General features: G+C 32.5%; 1 protein-coding gene across 2 annotated transcripts in view; it reads left to right on the top strand.

The window, feature by feature from the left end:
- The window catches only part of LOC146995570 (uncharacterized), a 790,646-nt gene that overhangs the window by 102,510 nt on the left and 663,559 nt on the right, over positions 1-24,577 (top strand). Inside the window, exon 1 of one of the 2 annotated variants that reach the window (XM_085824395.1) lies at positions 348-586. The exons of the other annotated variant lie outside the window; for it this stretch is intronic. The gene's annotated coding sequence lies outside the window, so the exon portion shown is untranslated. Of the gene's footprint in view, positions 1-347; positions 587-24,577 lie in introns of those variants that run through there. 2 annotated transcript variants of the gene reach the window in all.

Raw genomic sequence — 24,577 nt, 5'->3', positions numbered from 1 at the left:
TTAAACATTTGTTGAAATATGAATGCAAAAGACTACTATATGATCCATAAAGTTCTTGTAATGCATGACTTCAGTCTGAATGCAATTTGGTTGCTTAATTTACACAGCAAAGCAGCCAAGGTAGAGTTTCCTCTGTATACGATGCTACATAAAAAGAAAATCGGCTCGTATCACGTTATATATAGACATAAAAGGGTGCTTAGGAATTATCCCATATTTGTGGGGAAAATGTGGCGACCTTGGTAGACCTTGGCTTCATTTCTCAGAATGTGCTAAACTCTGGCAACTATGCCAGTAACAGTTCGGCTTTCAATTGTACTCAAAACAATTCTTCAGTCGCCATTAACGTATGCGTTATTTTTACTGTGTTTCGAGTTTGAACCGTTTTCATAGGCAACTCGTGATAAATTTTGCTTTAAATTATGCACTTGTGGAATCAACTGGAAGTGAAAGAAACTGCGGGAAAGTTGGTGCAGGAATACAGTGTTTTACTGCAAAATTCGTGGCAAGAAGAACTGTTTTGTATTTGATATCGAAGCGATTGCCACTAAATTTCAGCAGGAACAAAACAAATAAGAAACAGTTTGTAAGTATTTTTATTCATTGATTTTTTTAAAAATAAATACCTAAATGCTATAAAATGTATGCGTGAAAGTAATAAGTAAATTCTTGAAAATTAATTGAATGATGTCTTACCTCACCATTTCTTATTTAACGTTCATATTATTCTTTTACTATCCATTCATATTATTCGTTCATTATTTTAACGTTTATATAAATAAGGAAAAACGTTTGAGTTTCGGAAAAAAAAAAAAAACAGTGTATGTCTATATTTGCACACTTAAAAAAGTCTGTTCTATAACTGCTTCTGCAATAGATCATCGTCAACTGAGACTTGTTCCTGCAAACAGAGCCCAAAAGAGAGCTTAGTGAATCTTTGGATTATGTACAAAGATTAGCCATTTTCGTTTGAGTCCTTTTAAGACAGAAGTTTTAGCATATTCAAAAAAGGCTATCCAAGGATCTTTTATGCATTTGAATATGTTTTATTTTATTTAAAACCACGGTTAATATGTTTTTTTTTAAATGACTAATCAAACGCAAAGTACTTTAAAGTATCTAAAAATGACTGCACTGTTCAACGAGTTACTCAAACATTTTTCTTTTAATTTCTTCGTAGTGGGGAAGGATATCCTGTCAGCTATCACACGACGTGATACAGCATCGAAGAATTCCGTATATGTTTCTATTAAAATGGAATTCTGGTTCACAATAAATCCAGGAAGTCAATACTAGGCGACACAGATATCAGTTTCTTTGTAAGTGGGTGTAAGAAATCTGTCAGTTTCTTTCTTATGTTGAAGGAAAAAGTTAAGAGGAAAAGGAAAACGAGAAAGATGGCTTTCACGTACGATGAGGTGCGAATGCATGTAAAGAAAGTCATAATACTGAAGAGGAAGATTCAAACATTTCGTATCAGATAAAAAGAAACTATATACAGAAAGTTTCAATATAACAGCTTAGGACAGCTCCTAAAATAGACTTATGTAAGAATCGATTTATGTTCAGTTTATGCCAGTTTTGCTCTAAAGTGTTAATGGCGAGCAAAATATGACTCTGGGCGAAGTATGTATTACGTCAAGGTTTCTTAAACTGTGAGTGGCGAACCCCTTTGGGGGTCGCGGGATCTGAAGCAGGGAATCGTCAAATATTTTAGCAGTTTTGATATTTCTTTAAGAGGTATCAGAAACTCCTATACCGACAATGTTAAATTGGCCATTTTCGATATACCTTTTCTCAAAGTCTGCTGTAGATACAAGCTTGAAATTTTTTTCTGTAATTAAAGTATACCTATCTGATTGTACTGAAATGAGCTTTTGAAACATTTTGAATTTTAGAGTAAATTACAGGATATTTTGTTAGGCATAGTAAAATTTAGCACTTTTCTCACACAAAAAAATTAAAAATTTTTTTTCTCTAAGTTTATTACAAAAAGCTCATTTCAGTAAATATTAGGGAACCTAATAAATAAGCCATAAAAATTTAGATACCTGTGAGCAGTAGTTCCTGAGAAAAGGTACATCGAGTATAAAAAAATCACGTTTGGAGAAAAACGCGTTTTTATGTGAAAATCCTCATTGATCAAAGCAGTAGATGACAAATTAAAACTAGATTTTTTTACAGTTCTAATTTTCATAGAGATTAACGAATGGTATTTTTAGAAAGATAAAAGTGTAGAGAATTTGAAAATGCAAAAATCCGAAATCGAAATTTTTTGAAGATTTTGGGGTTCCAACTCCGCTTAACTTATAATAACTTCTGAAAATAGATAAAGATAAGACAATGCAAATGAAGGTAAAAACTAAAACGTTTCGACGCATTCTTTTTATAATATAAACGTTCATTTTCCTTGCTTTGCACGTGACGCTGTCATTTCGTCTGTTACTTATTTAAAATTTTCCCATTGTTCTATGTCTTAAGATTAGAAATTAAATTTAGTGGCCTAAAACTGCAATAGTATATTATAGAGCAGGTGAAAAACTGACAGTTTCATTCACGCGTGTGTCGGATTATCCCAATACTTATGGGGTCCCACCCAATTTGGCGAATCTTTGGAATATGGTAACAGGTAGTTTGGCGACATTTTGGTAAGGCGATAAAGGTTACTAGCTAGGACTTTAGCAATAATGTGAGAAGTACACAGTTCCAGCCACAGATTATTTTGTGGTGACTTTTATAATGGATAAATTAGAGGGAAAAGAAAATTAATGTAATTTCTTGCAGATTTTATTTATTTTACACGTGCAAATGTTCATCCTTGGAAAGAGTATATGCAAGCTGAAGATATAAAAGCTTGCATAGTATACATACTTTTTAGCGATCAGGTAATTTCATATAGTATGTCCTTTTTACCGACTTCAAAGATTCACAAAATTTTCCTGCATTTTCGTGCAAATTTTTCTATTTTAAGAGAAGAATTAGTTACATGTTTCATATATAAATTTGCTCTGTAAAAACAAATTTCTGTGCACTACTTTCCGGAAACTTCCGATCATGATTTTAGCTAATAAGCACTTAGAAACAATTTCGCACCTAATCTTCGTCATGATTAAGCACTTTTGTTCCATAAAAGTTCTAGCATAAGCGTAATTCAGCTAGCAGATTGTTGGAAGAAATGTTGAGTAAAAACAAAACATGCCTTTACTTCGTGAAAACAAAATGGCGTCCAAAACAAAACTAGCAGGTTGCTGTAGCAGGGTTGGTCGCCAAATTTCGCCAAAAAATCGCCAAGATGTCATAATGTAAAGATTCACTGTTACTTTACTCTTAATTATAAATATTTAAATTATTTAATATGGGATTTACATGTATCTATTTCATTTATTTAATATGCTAATTACAGATACTCATACATTCATGTCAGATATTGGAGTTATTTATCAGCACTGTACCAAGTTTTGCTAAATTACTTAACATTTAATAAATAGTAAAATCTGCCGGTGAGAAGCTAGCTTTTCAATTTTCTACAGAATTCTTTCTTCATGGAAGTTCGTAGCTGAATTTTTACGTTATTTTTATTTACTGTCATTGCTAGAAATATTCTTTGTTATTACTGACAAATGACAGAAGTATAATGCACCTGTAATTAATATCTTTATTTGGAGGAAATATTTGTTTCTCGTAATCTGTCATTTCACTTTATGCCAAAACACCATGAATTCCGACTTTAGCGTCTGCTCCAGTATTGGTTGGGTTGCCATTCTCTATCAAGATTTTCATAGATAAGTTCCCGAATGCGATTTGTAAAATTCGAAGCATTATGATTTGAGAACAGTTTGATTTTGACTTTTGAAATCTGGCATCGCTAAGCGATTTAGTACAATATTTTTGAAATTTATTCTTTCGAATTAAGAATTCAACACGGATGGAAAAGTATTTCACTTTACAAAGTAGTTAATGTTTGTTCCTGAAATTTACTGTCAAATTAATTTCTGAAAGAGTTTACTCTTTCAGAAGATATGTTTTCTGTCTAAAAACAATGTCCAACAGAAGTAATAATTGAATTTACTCCTTTAGTAAGATGAATGCTAAGAGGATAAAAATATCCGGTACCTTTCCGTTTCGCGGACGCAAATCTCGCCAAGCAGACTTTGTTGGCGGGTATAACTTGCATTAATATGCTATGCTTAAGTTTTCTTCTTACATTTTCAGAAAAAATTTATTAGTTAATAAAAAAATGTGAAAGTAAAAATTATCCTTCTTTCAGCTTGCGCTCACAAATCATTATGGGAATATCCATGTTTGCGAAAAGCATGTATGAAAAAAGCATGTCTGCGATGTTATCGTCATGCGATGATTTGTAGACACTTAATTTTTACCACGATGTTTTTAAATTGCGAAATTTTTGAACCGCTTTATTTTCGACGTTTTGTACCACGATGTTTTAGGACTGCGATGTTTTCTCTTTACGATGTTTTCTCCCACGTTCGCCTTGCGTTGTTTTCTCCGCGGCGTTTTCTTCCGCGATGTTTTTGCCGCGATGTTTTCGGCTGTAACCGATATTTTTGTAATTTAATCCGCTTTCTGACAAAAATTTTCGTCATGTTTCCACCTTGCGCGCAGAGTTTAAAACATTCTGTTGCGCAATTTAATTCCATATTTAACATACAGCTTTTATAACATTTGGAAGCTACTGTGAACCAAAACTTCTAAGAATTTCATGTTAAATTTTTATTTTATTTGGAGTTGAGTTTATAAAATGTGTTTTATTTAAAAAGTCTAATTTTTTCGCGCATAAAATTTTTTAATATTAAAATATTCCGATTTTTGGTTGAGTTAAAAAATAAGAGCCCATATAAAGAATTCCATCAAAGTTCAAGTATGTACCATTAGCCATTTTTAAAATATTATGCGCGCAAGGTGGAATCATCACGAAACATTTTGTCAAAAACCGGAGTAATTTGAAAAAAATATTTGTGGGAACACAAACTTTCTGGTTGCTAGTTCCCAAAGCAGCTATATTATGTAATCAGCTGTAAAAAGTTGGAAGTAATTGCTTTTAAAATTAATAAAATATCCCAATTCTTGCAACAGTCACATAGTCGAAGATCATAAGGGGTTAAGGTGTATGAGTCCCCTTAAGAAGATAAACGTATTGTTCTTGCCGTCTGAAAGTACTGCTATTCTAATAATTTAATTTCCAAAAGTTTATTCAAATTTAATTTTGTTCCCAGAAAAATGAATAGCTTTAATTACGCTTTCGAAAACACTTTCTGTAATATTTTTGTAATAATGCGCAAAATTTGTGACTCGACCGCAACTTCTCCAATGTTGAGAATGTGGTATATTTTACACAATTTGAGAACTGAAATTGTGGGTAAGGAAACTGAGTTTGAATCTTCACAGATCAAAAACGCTTTTGTATGCGAACAGAAAAAGCGAGATGTTTGAGCTTGTTATTTACTTTCGCTAGCTCTGAAATAACGGACTGAATTCATACATAGTTTTAATTCAGTTTTAGCTCAATTTTCGAATTAAAAATTTTTGTCATACCAAAATATCTCAGAAATGTTTACAGACGACGTATTTGATTGATAGAATAAATGAGATTAATGTAAAAATTTTGTCTTTCTCCAATGGAAAATTCGTGACTCACTGCAAAATGTTCTTGCTGTGTTTTCACTTATTCTTTCATGTATTACCCTTTATGGTACTATTCAATTTCAAGGGCCGCAAAAAATCGCCAAACTATTGTTGATGCCAATGCTGCCAAAAATAATTGCGGCCATCCTAATGCAAGAAAGTATAATAGTAAATAACTATCTAAAGATTGATGTTTTTATTTAGATGAAAGGTTAATTTCATACAATACTTTTTATTATTATAATTTATATAAAAAAGCTAAACATGACTGAATGGAAGCATAAGAGTCGATAACTATTTCAGATCATTATTATAATTTATATCAAAATTCCTAAACATAACTGAATGGATGCCTGCATCGCTATTTCGCTACCGACCTATCGCTAAAGCATAATTTCATCTCGTTGGTTGTTCAAACGTAATTTTCGATAATGAATGATGCCTTTTTCTTTGACAATATTCTCGGTGAAGTGCAGAATCGCCCACTTATTTGTTTGCCGCTTTTTACAAGGGTAAAAACAACTGGATTTTTGTCAATTTTCTTTTACTTTTTAAATGAAAATAAGTCGATGTGTACATAAACTCAAGCGTGTGCGCAGTGCCATTTTTGTGCAATTCTGGGATTTTTGTTTAAGTGAAAATAGGTTGCTTTGTACATGTATACTGAGTATGTACAATTCTTAAAAAACGCGTCAAACAGTGGGTGATTCTGCACTTTACCCAAGTCCTATCAGCGGCCGAGCGGTAACGTCGCTGAGCACTGGTAGTTCGGTCCGAGGTTCGAATCCCGCGAATGGGCTGGCTGCGTGGGAAACGTGTATACGAGCCAGTTTCCTTTAAAACGTCCTACACGAAGGCATCCCCCCTTAAGGCAGATAGCCCTCGAGTGCTTTTCCGTAATCTAATAAACCAAATCAAACTGCACTTTACCCAAAATTCTATTGCAGACTTCTCGTCATGGGCAATTCCCAAATTGTTACATCCATAGGATATCAAAAGAGGATTTAAATATTAAATTAATGTTTCAATGGCGTCTTAAGAAATATAGAACTATATAAACCTACGCAGTCTGAAATCAGCGCGTACGGTAGATTTGGCGCGGTGTTAAAGGGGCGCGTGTGCTAGATTTGGCACTTTTGCGCATACGTTTTCTCTGCAATTTTTTTACGGTTGTCAAAACGGAATAGTACCAAATTTATTTATTAATTTAGGTATTTATTATCAATTTACTTGTTTATTATTAGAAAAACGTAAATTAATAATATAGTAGAAGTAGAAAAGTTCTAAAACTGCGTTAAAATTAACCTATTATATTTTAAAAACAAAAGTTAAGATGATTGTATACTAATTTGGAAATTTTTTATTTAAAGTAAACGTATAAATTGACTCATTAATATATAATCATTATTCATTACATAAGTTCGAATGCAAAGTTTTTTTTTTTTTTTTTTTTTAATCACACTACGATTGATTTTAACTTAAAAGTAAATTGATTTCGGGTGTCAAAATAATTGACATTTTGCGTATCAATAAAAGTATCAAACAAGAAACTATAAGCATGTTATATTAGTTGTTAATTTATATCTGTATATTTCCTAAATATTTAAATAAATAATAAATAGAATATACGTGGTTAATGACTAACGTAAGTTCTGTTTTCATCAAGAGAAATTCAGGAATGCGTTCAATTGATGGTGAAAAATGCTTGGCGTAGGACTGTTGAAGTCTGTTCATTGCTCATGGCAAGTCAGAAAAATTAATTTTTTAAAATTTGTATTTAATTTCTGAACGCAGGTTTCTTAGAAAATTGATTTTACATCTCAGCATTTCAGATATGGAAACCTTTTCTCCTAAACATTATACGAGTAGACAAAAGCTTATATAACGATTTCGATACGTAAAAAGTATGCGTAATCATTTTATGACATATAATTAAACGTTATATTTTGTGATGAAGATTTTCTTTAATGTTAATGGTAATTAGTTTCAGCTTTGGTGTGTGGTGTGATGTATTTAATTACGGCAAAGCACACTAGGGCTATCTGCCTACGGGGAGGGATGATTTCGTGGAGGACTTTCTAAGGGAAACTGGCTCGTATACACGTTACACATGGGGAAAACCACGAAAACACCCAGCCCTTTCGCGGAATTCGAACCTCGGACCGAAATATCAGTGTTCAGCGACTTTACCGCTCGGCCGCTGGTGGGTCGTTTCAGCTTTGGGCCACCAGTTATTGCAGTATGGCTTTTTTAATGGAGGATTGAATAATCTCATAGAATGGGGCACAGAAATTTTGCAGAGACTTTATCATCGTGCAAGTTAAATTAATATTATGATTAAAATGTATCAAAGGAGTGTAATGAGAAGATTATAATGAAGTTTTAGGTGTAAATTTTCGTGGAAAATGTGAATATAGTTTCTGGTTTCAAATATAACATGTTTCGAAACCAAATTAACTGTTAACGGTTTTAAAATGGTTGCCAAGCCATATCAGTATTTCTGCTAGGCTAATCAATGAGCGAATACATTTCGAAGAAGATTATGCAAGAAAAGGTGCTAAAAATCTGGGTGAAAATACTATATCCTTCCTCTCGTTACACAATTTACGTCATTATTATTTTATTAGCATAAATGAACTTATGGTAAAATTGACAAACGAACGTATGTTGGATAAATACGAGTATAAAAAGAAATCTGCCAAGAATGTGACTTCACAGTAGTTATTATCGAAGCCCATATTTTAAGTTACTTTGGCTAATCTTTAGAATATGATAACAGGTAGTATGGTGACATTTTGGTCAGGCGATAAAGGTTACTAGGTGGGACTTTAGCAATAATCTGAGAAGTATACAGATTATTTTGTCTCAGAGAAATGAGAGATTATGAGACATTTAATGTGACATTTTCCGTAAAATTCTGATCGGGATTTTAGCTAATAAGCACTTAGAAACAATTTCACTGCTAAAGTGCAGAATCGTCCACTTATTTGTTTGGCGCTTTATACAAGAGTAAGAGGAATTGGGTTTTTGTCAATTTTCTTTGACTTTTTAAGAGAAAATAGGTCGATGTGTACATGGATACCGTGTATGTGCAATTCTTAAAAACGCGGGAAACAGTTTGCGTTTTCACACTTTCTCCCAATTAAGCATTTTTGTTCCATAAAAGTTCTAGTATAAGCGTAATTCGGCTAGCAGATTGTTGGAAAAAATGTTGAGTGTGGGAAAAAAAAAAAAAAAAAAAAAAAAAACATGCCTTTACTTTGTGAAAACAAAATGTCATCCAAAACAAAACTAGCAGGTTGCTGTAGCAGCGTTGGTCGCCAAATAATCGCCAAGTTGTCATAATGTAAAGATTCACCGTTACTTTACTTTTAATTATAAATATTTAAATTATTTCATATGGGATTTACATGTATCTATTTCATTTATTTAATATGGCAATTACAAATACTCATTCATGTCAGATATTGGAGGTATTTATCAACACTTTAGCAGGTTTTGCTAAATTACTTAACATTTAAGGAATAGTAAAATCTGCCGGTGAGAAGTATTTAGCTTTTCAATTTTCAACAGAATTCTTTCTTCATGGAAGTTCGTAGCTGAATTTTTACGTTATTTTTATTTACTGTCATTGCTAGAAATATTCTTTGTTATTACTGACAAATGACAGAAGTATAATGCACCTGTAATTAGTATCATTATTTGGAGGAAATATTTGTTTCTCGTAATCTGTCATTTCACTTTTATTCCAAAACACCATGAATTCCGACTTTAGCGTCTGCTCCAGTATTGGTTGGGTTGTCATTCTCTATCAAGATCTTCATAGATAAGTTGCCGAATGCGATTTGTAAAATTCTAAGCATTATGATTTGAGAACAGTTTGATTTGGACTTTTGAAATCTGGCATCGCTAAGCGATTTAGTACAATATTTTTGAAATTTATTCTTTCGAATTAAGAATTCAACACGGATTAAAACGTATTTCACTTTACAAAGTAGTTAATGTTTGTTCCTAAAATTTACTGTCAAATTTATTTCAGAAAGAGTTTACTCTTTCAGAAGATACGTTTTCTGTCTAAAATGAATGTCCAACAGAAGTAATAATTGAATTTACTCCTTTAGTTAAGATGAATGCTAAGAAGATAAAAATATCCGCTACCTTTCCATTTCGCGGGCGCAAATCTCGCCAAGCAGACTTTGCTGGCGACAGCATACAGTATACACATAAAAAATGTTAAAAAATGTTAGTTCTAAGAATTTATTTTTAAGGCATAAACATTTTAATATAGTTTAAAATTTTGTAAAAAGCCAGTAAATAAAGATAATGAATTTGAAAAAAGACATTAATTTAAAGTTTACTATGCTTTCATGGTTCAACATCCTGATTCGCCCCTTCGTATCACGTGATCCCAAGTGATATCATTTCACGTAAACTACGCTACAAAAAACTAATTCTTTCCGTAATTATCTACATTAATTTCAAGTTAAATCTTAATTTGGAATACAAGTTTAAATGCAAGAATTATTTCAATTCTTACGAATACCTCACTCAATTATGTAAAACCGCATTGCTTTACTTCGCTAGCGTATTCTCGTTAGAATTGATGAATTTAACCCTTGAATTTGCCTTTTCTATATTTTCGCCTTCGGATCTTAGGGCATAAAATGTAACTATCTAGGTAAAACTTCTATGTAATTGTATGCCAGTATTGAAAGAAACAATCAATCCGATAAGAAATGGCTGCGACTTGTTTTGAAAATGAAGCGTAAGATGTTACCAGAGAGGATATTCCGTTTGGTATCATTTGTACCATTATTGGCGACTTTATCGTTTGCGCCGGCAGAACGGAAAAGTACCAAATATGCTTTCATTAAAAGATTGTGCAGTGCAGTAAATTAAATTTATCTTGTTATATAGGATTATCTACTGCACTCACGATAAGCTATAACTCTTTTACGTTACTTATATTGTTATTATTCGGAAGGAGGAAAAGTAGCAGAGTTGATGATAATCGTATTAGAATACTGAAAATTTATAAAAATATTCTAAATGTAATACATAGTACTAATAAGCTGTAATCTTACTCGTTTGCGCGTTCGGATAGTGGAATTGTAATTAACACGTTCCAAGCATATTTCTTAGCAAATCCCGTTCAGGCCACGCGCGACTGGTATTGTTGGGCCAGCGATTCTTATCGCAGTAGAAGATAGTTTACGTTTGGAACGTGATTCTTATAGGCATTCATTCAACACGTTACGCGCCAAGTCTGTTTTGTAAATAGTTACATTCTATGCAAAGATATTACGAAGCAGAAAATTAGAATTACTGAGGTCCGGAAAGAATTAGCGCTATCCCTTACAAGTTGTGAAAAAGAAGATATTCCGTCGAACAGAAATGCAAGAATATCTAAAAACGATAACATAAACTCCAAAGAAAACCAGGAAAAGCCTCTGGAGTACGGAAATATTATAAATTATGTTATGATTAAAATGCAACTGAAGCTGGTAGAGTAATGGCCAGAAAAAAAGACTAAGACAGTTGTCACATTTTGTAATAGCTGTAATGGAGAACCGTTTTTATGCTTGCCATGTTTCAGTGAAATCCATTAGTCCTGTAATGAATCAAAATTAAGTAAATTTTAAATAATTTTTCTGTAATTCCATAAAACAGTGTAAATTGTATAGTTATATATCATGTTACACGCTGTCAGCCAGCGGTGGTCGACGCGGCCTAAACGGAAAGTCTAGTGTGGCTGACACTAGACTGACACAGATGGCTGACGCGGCCTAAACGGAAATTCTAGCATCAGGCACAGATTGCTGACATGGCGCTCAACGTGTTAAAATAAGTGTTACTGAAGGAAATAGAATTTGCTTCAAGCGGTGAACTGCGATCTACGTTAATTCAAAGGAAAAAGAAGTCTTTCCATTCAGAATGGACTTACAGTGTCTCACAAAAGTGATGGGACACTTGTGCTTTACAAGAGGAAACTGTAATAAGATAAATTTAGAAAAACATGTAAAAATTTTTTGTGGGTGCTTTTCATACTTAAATTTAGTAACAATTATTACATTACATACATTTTCTCAAAATATTAAAATCTTAATTTAATAAAAATACAATAGTTTAGAACGGAGCAAAAAATGATTCACATAAGTGATGGGACACCTATAGATACTTACGTACTACAATAAAAATATTTTTTGGGGTTTTTATTGTTACTCAAAAGTAATTGGCAATAATTTATAAAATCGTCTGCAGTATTTCTCTCCAGTTTGTTTTGGAATTTTTGTGTTTTTTAGCTCTGTGCACCCATGAATGCTAAACGAAAAGAAACTTTGCCTGAAATTCGAAAATTAGTTATTAATTTGCATATTGAACATGGAAAACCTATTAGAGAAACTGCTGAAATGTGTTATCCTGAGTCATTCAACAGTTTTCAATATCATTAAATGATATAAAAAGAATCATATGATTCAGGATAAAAGAAGACCTGGCCGACTATCAAAGCTATCCAATGGAATAAAGCGAATTATCGTTCGAAATATTAAAAAAAAAAAATCCAAGAATGAGTGCTCCTAAAGTGGCTGCCTGATTTGCAAGCATTATATGGAGTAATTGTTAATCCTGAGACTATTGGAAGAGTAATTCGATCTGCTGGATATCACGGTAGAGCAGCCAGGAAAAAATTTTTCGTGAGTGAAAAGAATAAAAAACTCAGACTGGCTTTCGCAAAATCCAACATAAATAAGAATTCTGATTACTGGAATGAAGCTATATTTGCTGACGAGAGTAAATTTAATATATTTGGTTCTGACGGTAGAATCTTGGTGTGGAGAAAACCCAGGGAAGAATTTCGCAAACAGAACTTGTTGCCAACAGTAAAACATGGCGGAGGCGGAGTTATGGTATGGGGGTGTATGTCCTCCGCTGGAGTTGGTAATCTTGTTTTTATTGACAGTATAATGGATCAGTACAAGCATATTGACATTTTAAATCAAACTTTAAAATCTTCAGCACGAAAATTGAACCTTCATAACGATTTGAAATTGCACCAGGACAATGACCACGAGCACGGTGCTTTGAACGTTAGACTCTGGCTGCTGTATAACTGTCCTGAAATAATAAAACACCACCACAATCTCCAGACTTAAATCCCATAGAGAATATTTGGCAAGAATTGGAATCAAGAATTCGCAAACACACCATTTCTTCAAAACAAGAATTAAAATCGGTGCTTCAAGAAGAATGGGGTAAAATCACTCCATGAATCGTAAAAAAATTAGTCGAATCCATCCCAAGAAGATTAAATTATGTTTTAAAAGTAAAAGGAAATTAAACAAAATATTAAAACCTTTAAAAAGGTAAAATTTTCGAATAAATATTTGATGAAAAATTAAGTGTCCCATCACTTACGTGAGCCATTTTTTGTTTCGTTCTAAAGAGTTGTATTTTTATTAAATTAATATTTTAATATTTTGAGAAAATGTATGTTATGTAATAAATGTTACTAAATTTAAGTATGAAACACACCCACAAAAATTTTGCATGCTTTTTTTTTAAAATTTATTTTACCTCAGTTTCCTTTTGTAAAGCCCAAGTGTCCCATAACTTTTGTGAGACACTGTATAACGAAAATTCGCTGTGTAAGGGCAAATATATGAATACTCCTGTTAAATCTGCGCTTTTCATCAGTAGTCTTAACTAGAACTGCACTTAACTAGCAATCTACAACTAAAAAAATAGAGAGAGAAGAGGTACAATGTAAAAAGAAAAGATATATTAAAAGCCTTGTAAATAAAATTAAAATTTAACAAAACTTATTCACCGTTACTTGTAATTGTGGGGTTTTGGTAATGAAAATACGGTACGCGGCATTTAACGCCACAGCACTTACGTATTAAGGACACCGCAGCAGAAGTTGCGCTGATGCGCCAATAAAGAGCAGTCCTGTTGTTTGCACGCAGTTATCTTTCGGATTCCTTTTTGCTTTGTTGTTTGCTGATTTTTAACGCCCTTTCTTAGTGCTACGAAAATGCGTCCTTGCAATTTGCCAAACACAGAAGAAGATGCAATTTTTATTTTTTCAGAAGCGAAATATTTTACCCCCTCCCCCGAAAAAAAAAAACGAAAAGTACCAATTCTCATGATATGAAACTTTATTTTGGTAAACGTACGTTTTGGAAATGTAATTTAAGACGGTGTGATCAGCAAATGGGACTTGGAAAAGACAACTGGTTGGAAGGAAGCAGAATTCCATTTTGTTCAGCTTTGAGATTCATATACTGCTGGTACGAGGAGATGACATCTATTAAATTTTGTGAAAATCAACTTGATTTATCGGATAACGCTGTTATAGATTGGAACAATCACATGCGTAAATTATGTGTCTTGGATATGAAGAATAAACCAAACAAAAAGGTAGGTGGACCAGATCGCATTGTGGAAATTGATGAAAATTTGTTTAATAAGCGTAAAAATGATTGTGGTCGAGTACGACCCGAACAGTGGGTGTTTGGTGGTATATGAAGAGAAACAAAAGATTCGTTTGCTGTCACTATTCCTAATAGAACTGGCTCTATCCTTCTTAATAAAATTGTTGAAAACATTGCAGATGGTAGCACAAAATTTAATCTGGCAGTTGGGAAGGTTACCAAACAAATAGAATAGAAAAAGAAGGATTCCTACATGCTAAAGTTAATCATAAATACAATTTTATTGATCCTGATGCAGGAAATCATACACAAACAGTTGAGAGAATGTGGGGCTGTGCTAAATGGAGGAACAAGAGACAAAGGAGGACAGCAAAACATCGTTTAGAATTTTATTTAGCAGAGTTCATATGGCGACAGCTTCGGGTCAAAGAAAATAGAGACTGTTTTGAATCTATGTTAAACTGTATATCGGTCTATTTTCCACCGAAATCCGATTGACTACTTTGATTTTAAATAAAGTGTTTTCATTTTTGAAAGTTTTTTAATTTTAAATAAAATGTTTTAATTTATGATTTGTCACAAAAAAATCTAGATATAGATTGGCGGCACTTTAAAACCGCTAAATCTGCAGCTAAGGTGGCGTTATTACGTAAGTACCGATTTTTCTTTATTATTCACTGTGAAATGTGGAGAATTTTACAAAAAAGAGACCTCATTCTTTTACTTACTTTCATTAGCTCAGTTTAAATTTTTAAAGAATACGTAGTTTAAAGAAATCTATTTTTTCTTTAATTAACTGCATAGTTAATTACATAATAATTAAAAATAAATAATTTTTATTACGATGTTTTAAACTGTTACACGTTACAATGGTTTTAATCCGAAAGCCAAATTTACAAGCAAACAGAAAGAGCTTGGATAAAAGACAATTAAACGAGTATCATTTACATGTGTCGGTGTTTTAGTAAATACAGTTTTAAGTTTCAGAATGATAGGTTAAGATTACATATTAAATATGTGATACAATATAGAATTTTAATTGCTGTTCCGCAATCATAGGGGGACAGCGAGACATCGTTTAGAAGCTTATTTAGCAGAGTTCATATGGCGACAGCATCAGGTCAAAAAAATAGGGACTGTTTTGAACCTATATTAAACTTTGATTTTAAATAGTTTTTATTTTATTTATTTTTATTTATAAATTTTAAATAGTTTAACCTACTTTGATTTTAAATAGTTTTCATTCATGATTTGTCGCAAAAATTTAAGTGGTGATTGGCGGCACTTAAAAAAACCCCAAATCTGCAGCTGCGGTACCGTTAATACGTAAGTACCGAATTTACAAACTAAATTTACAATGAAGCTAATTAATTTATCATGCACTTGTGGGTAAAATCGTTAAAATGCATTATTTTACACACAGGTGCAAGTGGTTCGCACACCTCATCGTGTTATGAACGTTTCAAAATTAAAATCATTCGATGTCGTTTCGCTGCCAATCATAGCAACAAATATAAAAATGTTTTAAACAAAAAGAAACACTAAAAGATATTTAGGAGAAGTTAATCATCTCTACATAAGGCAGATGTATAAAATAGTTGGCAACACGCTGAGTGGTCGACAAAGTTCCCTACTGGGATATTAGAACTCCGGCATTATTAACTTTGCCTAACTTCTTCTTCCGCTTCGAAAGAAGAAAAATTTCTTTAATCAACCAACACGTAATCTTTCGCTTAGTCTGCAAGGCTCCTGTTTACTTACCCGTAGTTTGTTTATGCACTTAAATGTCATCTGGGTGTTTCTTCCGCTTTGAGAAGCACAACGAAAATTGAGTCCATTTCCATAATTACCTTCTTCTGAATGCAGGGGAGAAAACTGTTTTACAGGGAGAAAAATGTCATTAGATACTGTTCTTCTGGTTTTTTTTCGGACAAGCGAAATTTAAAAAACTATAGACTCTTTTGAGTGAGAAAAGCTTATTAAGCCTTATTTCTAACCTTTCTTTAGAACAAAATTTCAGCGGATTTGAATCCGGCGTTTCTCAGCGGCATTATGAGTAATGTCTATTAAAATTAGTATTTTTACTTCCTTGTACGAAGTAAAAAGGAAGTATTGTAATCGCGAAAAGTTTCAGGCAACATATTTCAACGACAATATCCATTTTGACCGCTATCGAATGCAATTTAACGATGTTTTTGCGTGATATCTGTGCGTAAGGACAGAATAAAAGACATTTTTCCTCCAAAAAAATTATAAAATTGCTTTAAAATTAATTCTGAAGAGAATTTTTCGTGGCGTCTGTACGAACGATTGTACGTACGTATCTCGCATAACTCAAAAACGAGTACCTTCAGAACATTCAAATTTTGTATATAGGACTACTATAACATGTAGATGTGCACCTCATATTTTGGTTGCAATCGGCCGCACCAAACGTATATAAATATATTTATATATATATATCGACTCTGTTACCCGGCTCAGTGATCTCAGTATCTTTACTCTTATATTTTTGTGAATTGTACATTTTTTGCTTTAACAATGATTGAATTTTGTTGTTTTTATCTTCCGGTTAAGGTTTTTATGCCTTTCGTAACTCTGGAAGCAATATTTGTACAATTATGAACAATTTAAAAGCTGTTTAAGTGCGGTTAAGTTTTAAATAACATGGCGGACATATTTGTTTACATTTGAAACAGCAGAATTGTAGATTTGTTGCCATTCTAGAGAAACTAAGCTTCGCAACACAAAAATTACGCCTTCTTTTATTATTGCGAATTAAATCAGGTTTAATCCTTTCTGGAATTTTTTCGAGGAAATAAGTGTTTAAGATGTACTTCGTAATTTTTAATGCAGATATTTTGAGTTTTTATGTATTTTTGCCTTATCGCGAAGGGAGAGCTGAATTAATTGAATGAGAAATACTAAATCGTCTGTGAAAAACTGTTTCTTTTCTGTTTTGTTTGCTTAATTTCTTTCATACATCGTTTTAGCTTTATTCTAGTATTTAAATAGAACATGTGGCAACGATTATTCTTCAAATGATATAAATTTTGTGCATTCAGAGTTTCGTTATAGTAAACAAATATAGTGAATTTTAAAGAGTGCATTTATTCTATTGTGATTTATGCGCTGTCGACAAGTAGATTTAATTCAATCCAATCAATTTAAATGAAATTCAAGAAAAAATGCGTATATTTTAATATTCTGTACAAGGAAGTCATGTGGTATACACATGAGATTTTTTATTTTTTTTAAGTCCAAATACACTGTAAGAGCAAAATTTAGACTAACGTAATGTTAGTCATGTTAAAATATTTGAAACGGACTCATTACGGGGGCTCATACACCTTAAACCCCTTATGGACTTAAATATGTGACTGTTGCAAGAATTGGGATATTTTATTTATTTTAAAAGCAATTTCTTGCAACTTTTTACCGCTGACTAGATAATATAGCTGCTTTGGGAACTAGTAACCAGAAAGTTTGTGTTGCCACAGATAATTTTGTAATTTAATCCGCTTTGCGACAAAATGTTTCGTCATGTTTCCACCTTGCGCGCATATTTTACAAATGGCTAATGCTACATATTTGAATTTTGATGGAATTCTATATATGGGCTCTATATTTTAACTGAACCAAAACCCGGATGAATATTTAATTATTAAGAAATTTTATGCACGAAAACATCACAGATTTTTTAAATAAAATACATTTTATAAACTCAACTCCAAATAAAATAAACAATTAACATGAAATTCTTAGAATTTTTTGGTTCACAGTAGTTTACAAATGTTATAAAAGCTATGCGTTAAATATGGAATTAAAGTATGCGACAGACTGTTTTAAACTGTGCGCGCAAGGTGGAAACATGACGAAAACGTTTGTCACAAAGCGGATTAAATTATAAAAATATCGGTTACAGCCGAAAACATCGCGGCAAAAACATCGCGGACGAAAACGCCGCGGAGAAAACAACGCAAGGCGAACGTGGGAGAAAACATCGTAAAGAGAAAACATCGCAGTCCTAAAACATCGTGGTACAAAACGTCGAAAATAAAGCGGTTCAAAAATTTCGCAATTTAAAAACATCGGGGTAAAAATTAAGTATCTACAAATCATCGCATGACGATAACATCGCAGACATGCTTTTTTCATACATGCTTTTCGCAAACATGGATATTCCCATAATGATTTGTGAGCGCAAGATGGAAAGAAGGATAATTTTTACTTTCACATTTTTTTATTAACTAATAAATTTTTTCTGAAAATGTAAGAAGAAAACTTAAGCATAGCAAATTAATGCAAGTTATAGCAATTAATAGAATTTTAAACCGACATAGTTAATTAACAAAGGCCATTAATAAATCATTTTTTATAAAGTTTTTACTGGTAGTTTTTCATGAAAAGTATAAGCTATAAGTTGCATTTAATTTCCTATGCTTAAGTTTCCTTCTTACGTTTTCAGCAAAAATTTATTAGTTAATAAAAAATGTAAAAGTAAAAATTATCCTTCTTTACATCTTGCGCTCACAGATCATTATGGGAATATTCATTTACAGTTATGAAAGCATGTTTGCGAAAAGCATGTATGAAAAAAGCATGTCTGTGATGTTATCGTCATGCGATGATTTGTAGATACTTTATTTTTTACCACGATATTTTCGACGACGATGTTTTGTACCACGATGTTTTCTCTTTGCGATGTTTTCTCCAACGATGTTTTCTCTTTGCGATGTTTTCTCCAACGATGTTTTCTCTTTGCGATGTTTTCTCCCAAGATGTTTTGTAGCACGACGTTTTCGTTTTGCGTTGTTTTCTCCGCGACGTTTTCGCCTTGCGTTGTTTTCTCCGCGACGTTTTCGCCTTGCGTTGTTTTCTCCGCGACGTTTTCGCCTTGCGTTGTTTTCTCCGCGACGTTTTCGCCTTGCGTTGTTTTCTCCGCGACGTTTTCGCCTTGCGTTGTTTTCTCCGCGACGTTTTCGTCCGCGATGTTTTTGCCGCGATGTTATCGGCGGACACCAAAATATCTGTGGCAACAAAAACTTTCTGATTACTATTTCAGGAAACAGCTATATTATGCAGTCAGCTGTAAAACGTTTGAAGTGATTGCTTTTACAATAAATAAGTTATCCCAATTCATGCAACGGTCACATATTCGAAGATCTTGTGGGTTTTAAGGTGTGTGATTCCCCTTAACGAGGATTCAGCTATGAGAATCAAAAGGCTTAGTAATCAATAAACGATTACATAAATTCATGTATGAATTATATGTTCAGGAGTCTGCTTCCTCTCCGGAATCGAACCTTGATTCCCAGTCTCTCGTTACGACCATGGTAGGCGTGTAACCTAGCATTGCCAGTTGATGATGCAGACACTTCCAAAGATATGTTGTCGGGACGAGCCAATACCTTCTGGATAATTACGGAGAAAGATAGATAAGTAGATTCTTCAAGACGGTGTTGAACGGGCCTGTGTGATCAACCCAAAATTATACAGAATCATCACATAATACGAACATGAAGTTCGACTGATTTTTGGCGTAATAAAAGCGCTCGTCCCCAAACGGTCGGAGTTCTGTTTTATGTGTTAGTTCTAAAGCTGCCACATTTATGAAGTAAGGTGCGATAGAAGTAACTATAAATTATTTAATGATTCATTCGCGGTTTTGCCTTAATACAGCATGCGCACTACAAAAGGAAAAAGGGGTCAGTTCTGTATCTCCTGTTCTACTGGACCGAGTGACAAAATTCAACTCGCCTTTTTCACGTCTCGAAAGGACGACTTAGGATATGTATTAGATTTATATATAGCATCATTCTAACATATGTATTTTGACACAAAAATCGGGCTTCTTCTTAAATGACATGCAATTTTTTTCCATATTTCGATTGTACGACTCAAATTACACCAAATTACCAAGTTTTGTAAAAATCGTACGAGTAGTTTCTAAAAAATTAGCTCTCAAAATTTTAGACCCTCAGTGTTAATTGAGTTTGGTATATATTTATTAATCTCTTTTTTTTAATTAAACTTATTTGATTCTTTCTTTCACATTTCGAAATTGAGGTTCATTCCGAATAAAATTCCCCCATTTTTATGAATTATTTTAAAATTTTTATTTTAAATACTTTTTATAAATTTTTCAAAAAACATTTTGATTTAATGGGGGGGGGGCGGAAAGTAATGTCTCTTTCTTACATTAAATTCAAATGAATACATTTTTAACAAGTTTTTATTTTTTATCAATAATAATCACCCTCGTTATCAACAACCTTTTGCCATCTAATGAGCAGATTTTCAATCCCGGACCGATAAAAATCAATTGGGTTTTGAGTAAAATATCTCGAGAGGACATTTTGGACATCATCCAAATTTTCAAATTTTTTGCCACTAAGAAAATGTTGTAGGGATCCGAATAAATGGAAATCCAATGCTGCGATATCGGCCGAGTATGGTGGGTGAGTATGGCAGTACCTCCCACCCCCAATGCATTCATTTTTTCCAGTGTTTGTCTTGCACAGTGCGGTCTTGCATTGTCGTGTTGCAGAATGACGACTTTTTCGTTGAGAATTGATATTTTTCGATTAAAGATTGGTTCACTCCATCCAATTGTTCACAATAAAGGTCTACATTAACAGTTCTTCCAGGTTTCAGCAATTCAAAATGAACAATTCCGCGAATACTCCATCCAACACCCAGAAGCGCTTTCTCAGGATGTAAACCCTTTGTAACCCCTATTAAAACTGTCTTTTGAGTTTTGGATTATGATATAGGACTTATGTTTTTGTCTCCACTAATCAAACGATCAAAAAACGGTTCTGTATGGTGCCGTTGAAGCAATACGTTGCTTGGGATGGATAGGTTGGCTTTGTTCTTTTCGGACAGATTATGGGGGAGTCAAACACATTCTTTGCTTATTTTTCCATTCTGCTTTAAATGTTCTTGGATGGTCGACCAAGGTTGGTTAATAGTGTTTGACATGGATTTGCTTCCACTTCTGTCCTTACCATGTTGTTGTCGACATGCGCAGAAACGACATTACTTTCCTGTTCCCCTATTATAATCTATAAAATTTTTACCATTATTTTAGGATTTAGGAACGGGGAAGATGGGCACCACACATTTACCATTTGGTTAATTGGTTTAGCGCCGTCTCCCCACTACGTGATCCCAGCCGTTTATTGATATTAGCAAACAGATACATAATTTGAAATGAATACATAATTTGGAATGTAATACAAAAATTTGAAGCATAATGTATAAAATAGCATAATTATAAAAGTACAGAATTTTGAATGTAATACTAAAATTTTAAACATACTATATGACATAACTCTTTAAAATATGTGCGTAATTTTGAACATAATATGCGACGAAAAGAAATAGTAGTGATGAAGAGTAGTTTGGAGTTCCAACAAAAGTCTATAGTTCAAAGTCTATATTCAAAATTCACAGTTCAAAGTCTATATTCAAAATTCACAGTTCAAAGTCTATAGTCCATATTCTATAGATATAGTATAAAATCTATAGATCAAAGTCTGCATGTTAAATATTTTATTTATGTAATTCATATATATATAGCTCAAATTTGCAGATTTTGCAAGTCAGTAGGATGTAGTCGACTCAGTAGGATAAGGTTCTTACATCCAATTAAAAAAAAAAATTGCACAATACAAACTGGCTAAATAGTTGGGAAACCGATGCAGGCTAACGTGACAAATTCTTACTACATTAGATAAGTTCAAAATAAATAACTAACATGATGCCATCAAACTAACATTTACAATTTCTGGTATGGTAAAGAGCTGACAGAAATAATACAGTTGAACATATAGTACAATAGAACATAGTAACATAGTGTACTGATAATGCTTAATTTGTTGACTGTATGATAATGCATGCTAATATAATATAAAAAGAAAAGCATACAACAATTATTTTCTCATAAACAAGCAGATAAATGAGAAATGCGTAAGAACAGTAGAAAATACAGTACAAACAAACCAACATGAAATCTGTATAAATGCTTGGCTCAAAATTCGATAGGTAAACAAGAACATATACAAATGCTGTATGCTATATAATATATATAATATTTACTTTTTAATTAAAAAGTTGACAGATTCATACAGCAATAGATAGTACAATGCAATTAACTAACATGATGCCAAACTAACATTTACAATTTCTGGTATGTTAAAGAGCTGACCTAACATATAGTACAATAGAACTTAGTAACACAGTATACGGATGATGCTATACTTGCTGACTGAATGATAATGCTTGCTAGTATAAAATTAAGGAAAAAAACAAGTAACTAAATGAAAAATGCATATGAACAGTAGGAAAGTACAGAACAAGCAAACAAGTTATCTGTAAAAATACTAGGCTCAAATATGCAATAGATAAACAAAAACATATACAAAGGCAGAAAGTTGCTTACAAACAAAGAAGAATTTGCGGAAAAAGGCTATACTTGCTGACTGAAACTATCCATATTGTCAAAAATAGCTATAGTATCGATAGAACTATATTACTGACTGAATGCGATTTGCAAACTGACTAGAATTATTTACTGATAATGCTATACTTGCTGACTTTAGAATGAAACTAGCTAACATGAGACAAGAAACAATGATTGTGTATTAAACAAAAAGTAGACAGATTCTTACAACATGAGACAAGAAACAATGATTGTGTATTAAACAAAAAGTAGACAGATTCTTACAACATGAGACAGATTTCAATGTAATTAGATTAACATTATGCCATCAAATAAACATTTACAATTTCTGTTATAGTACAAAAGCTCACTATAGATTACAATAGAACATACCAACATAATTTACTGATAATACTATACTGAAGGAAGATACTTTAGACCTATTTCTAAGTATACCTACAAAAAATACAGTTTTTTATTAAACATTTCCGAAGCTATACGTCAATTTATATATTGGCGCGTTTTAAAATTTGGCATATTTGTTGAAAAGTGATAAAACATTAAATGTGGTTTAGACACTTTGCTAAAATTATTTAGAAGTAGTAGAAACGCGGTGACCTTTTTCCCGTAATACATAATGTAAAAAGATGGGAACGAGGTGCCTTTTTTTCCGCTCTGTCATAGTGGAAAGGAAAGAGAAATTGGTTACCACATATTAAGAGATACGCCAAGTAAATTATTCTTGGCGCAAACCGAAAAAATTGTGCCAAGATAAATTTTTGAATTTCTTCGTAAATTTCGCCCCTAATTTTACAAAATTTAAAGGCATAATTTGAGTCATAGAATCGAAATATGGATAAAAAATGGTGTGAAGAAATCCGATTTTTCACACCATTTTTTTGGTGTGAAAATGGTGTGAAATGTGAAGAATCAGATAACCAACTTTTCATTTATTACGAAACGAAAATTTTTACAATTTCTTTAAGTAAATTTCTCAACAGCAATTAAAAATACTGTTAAATACCGACCTTATTATATTTTAAAATTCATAGAAAAATGCTCTTTTCATTTAAAGAATCATACTTTCTACTTTATTGTACGAAGTAAAAAGGAAGTATTGTAATCGCGAAAATTTTCAGGCATCATATTTCAACGAAAATATCCATTTTAACCGCTATGGAATGCAATTTAACGATGTTTTTACCTGACGTCTCTGCGTAAGGACAGAATAAAAGATTATTTTCCACCCCAAAATTTACAAAACTAATTTAAAATGGATTCTGAAGATAATTTGTCGTGCGTCTGCACGTAAGTATGTACGTATCTCGCATAACTCAAAAAAGAGTAGCCTCAGAACGTTGAAAATTTGCACAAAGGACTGCTGTAACATGTAGATGTGCACCTCGTATTTTGGTTGCAATCGGCCGCATCAAACATATATAAATATATGTATATATATCCATCCACTCTGTTAACCAGCTCTGTGATTTCAGTTTCCTTACTCTTATATGTTTGTAAAATGTAAATTTTTTTGCTTTAAAAATGATTAAATTATGTTGTTCTTATCTTCTAGTTAAGGTTTTTATGCCTTTAGTATATCTGCATGCATTTCGGCATTTTTACTTTGCACGAAATTCTAGTTGTTTAAGTGCACTTAAGCCTAATGAATTTTGCGATGGCGGACATGTTTGTTTACATTTTACACTCGGCAAATTAGCGGATTTGTTGCCAATCTAGAGAAACTAAGCTTCACAACAACAAAGAGAACGCCTTCTTTTATTATTGCGATTTAAATCATATTTAATCTATTCTGGAATTTATTCGAGGAAATAAGTGTTTAAGATTTACTTCATAATTTTCCATATAGATATTTTGAGTTTTTATGTATTTTTGCTTTTTCGGGAAGTGAGAACGGAAATAATTGAATGAGAAATACTGAATCGTCTGTGAAAAACTGTTTCTTTTTTGTTTTGATTGCTTTATTTCTTTTATACATCGTTTTATATTTATTATAGTATTTGAATAGAAAATGTGGCAACGATTAGATAATTCT

This window comes from Stegodyphus dumicola, chromosome 9 (assembly GCF_044657685.1).
Source record: "Stegodyphus dumicola isolate Sdum_Otavi_A_Nest chromosome 9, ASM4465768v1".
Taxonomy (NCBI): Eukaryota; Metazoa; Arthropoda; class Arachnida; order Araneae; family Eresidae; genus Stegodyphus; species Stegodyphus dumicola.
The sequence above is the reverse complement of the archived record's forward strand: the minus strand, read 5'-3'. Positions and strand labels throughout refer to the sequence as shown.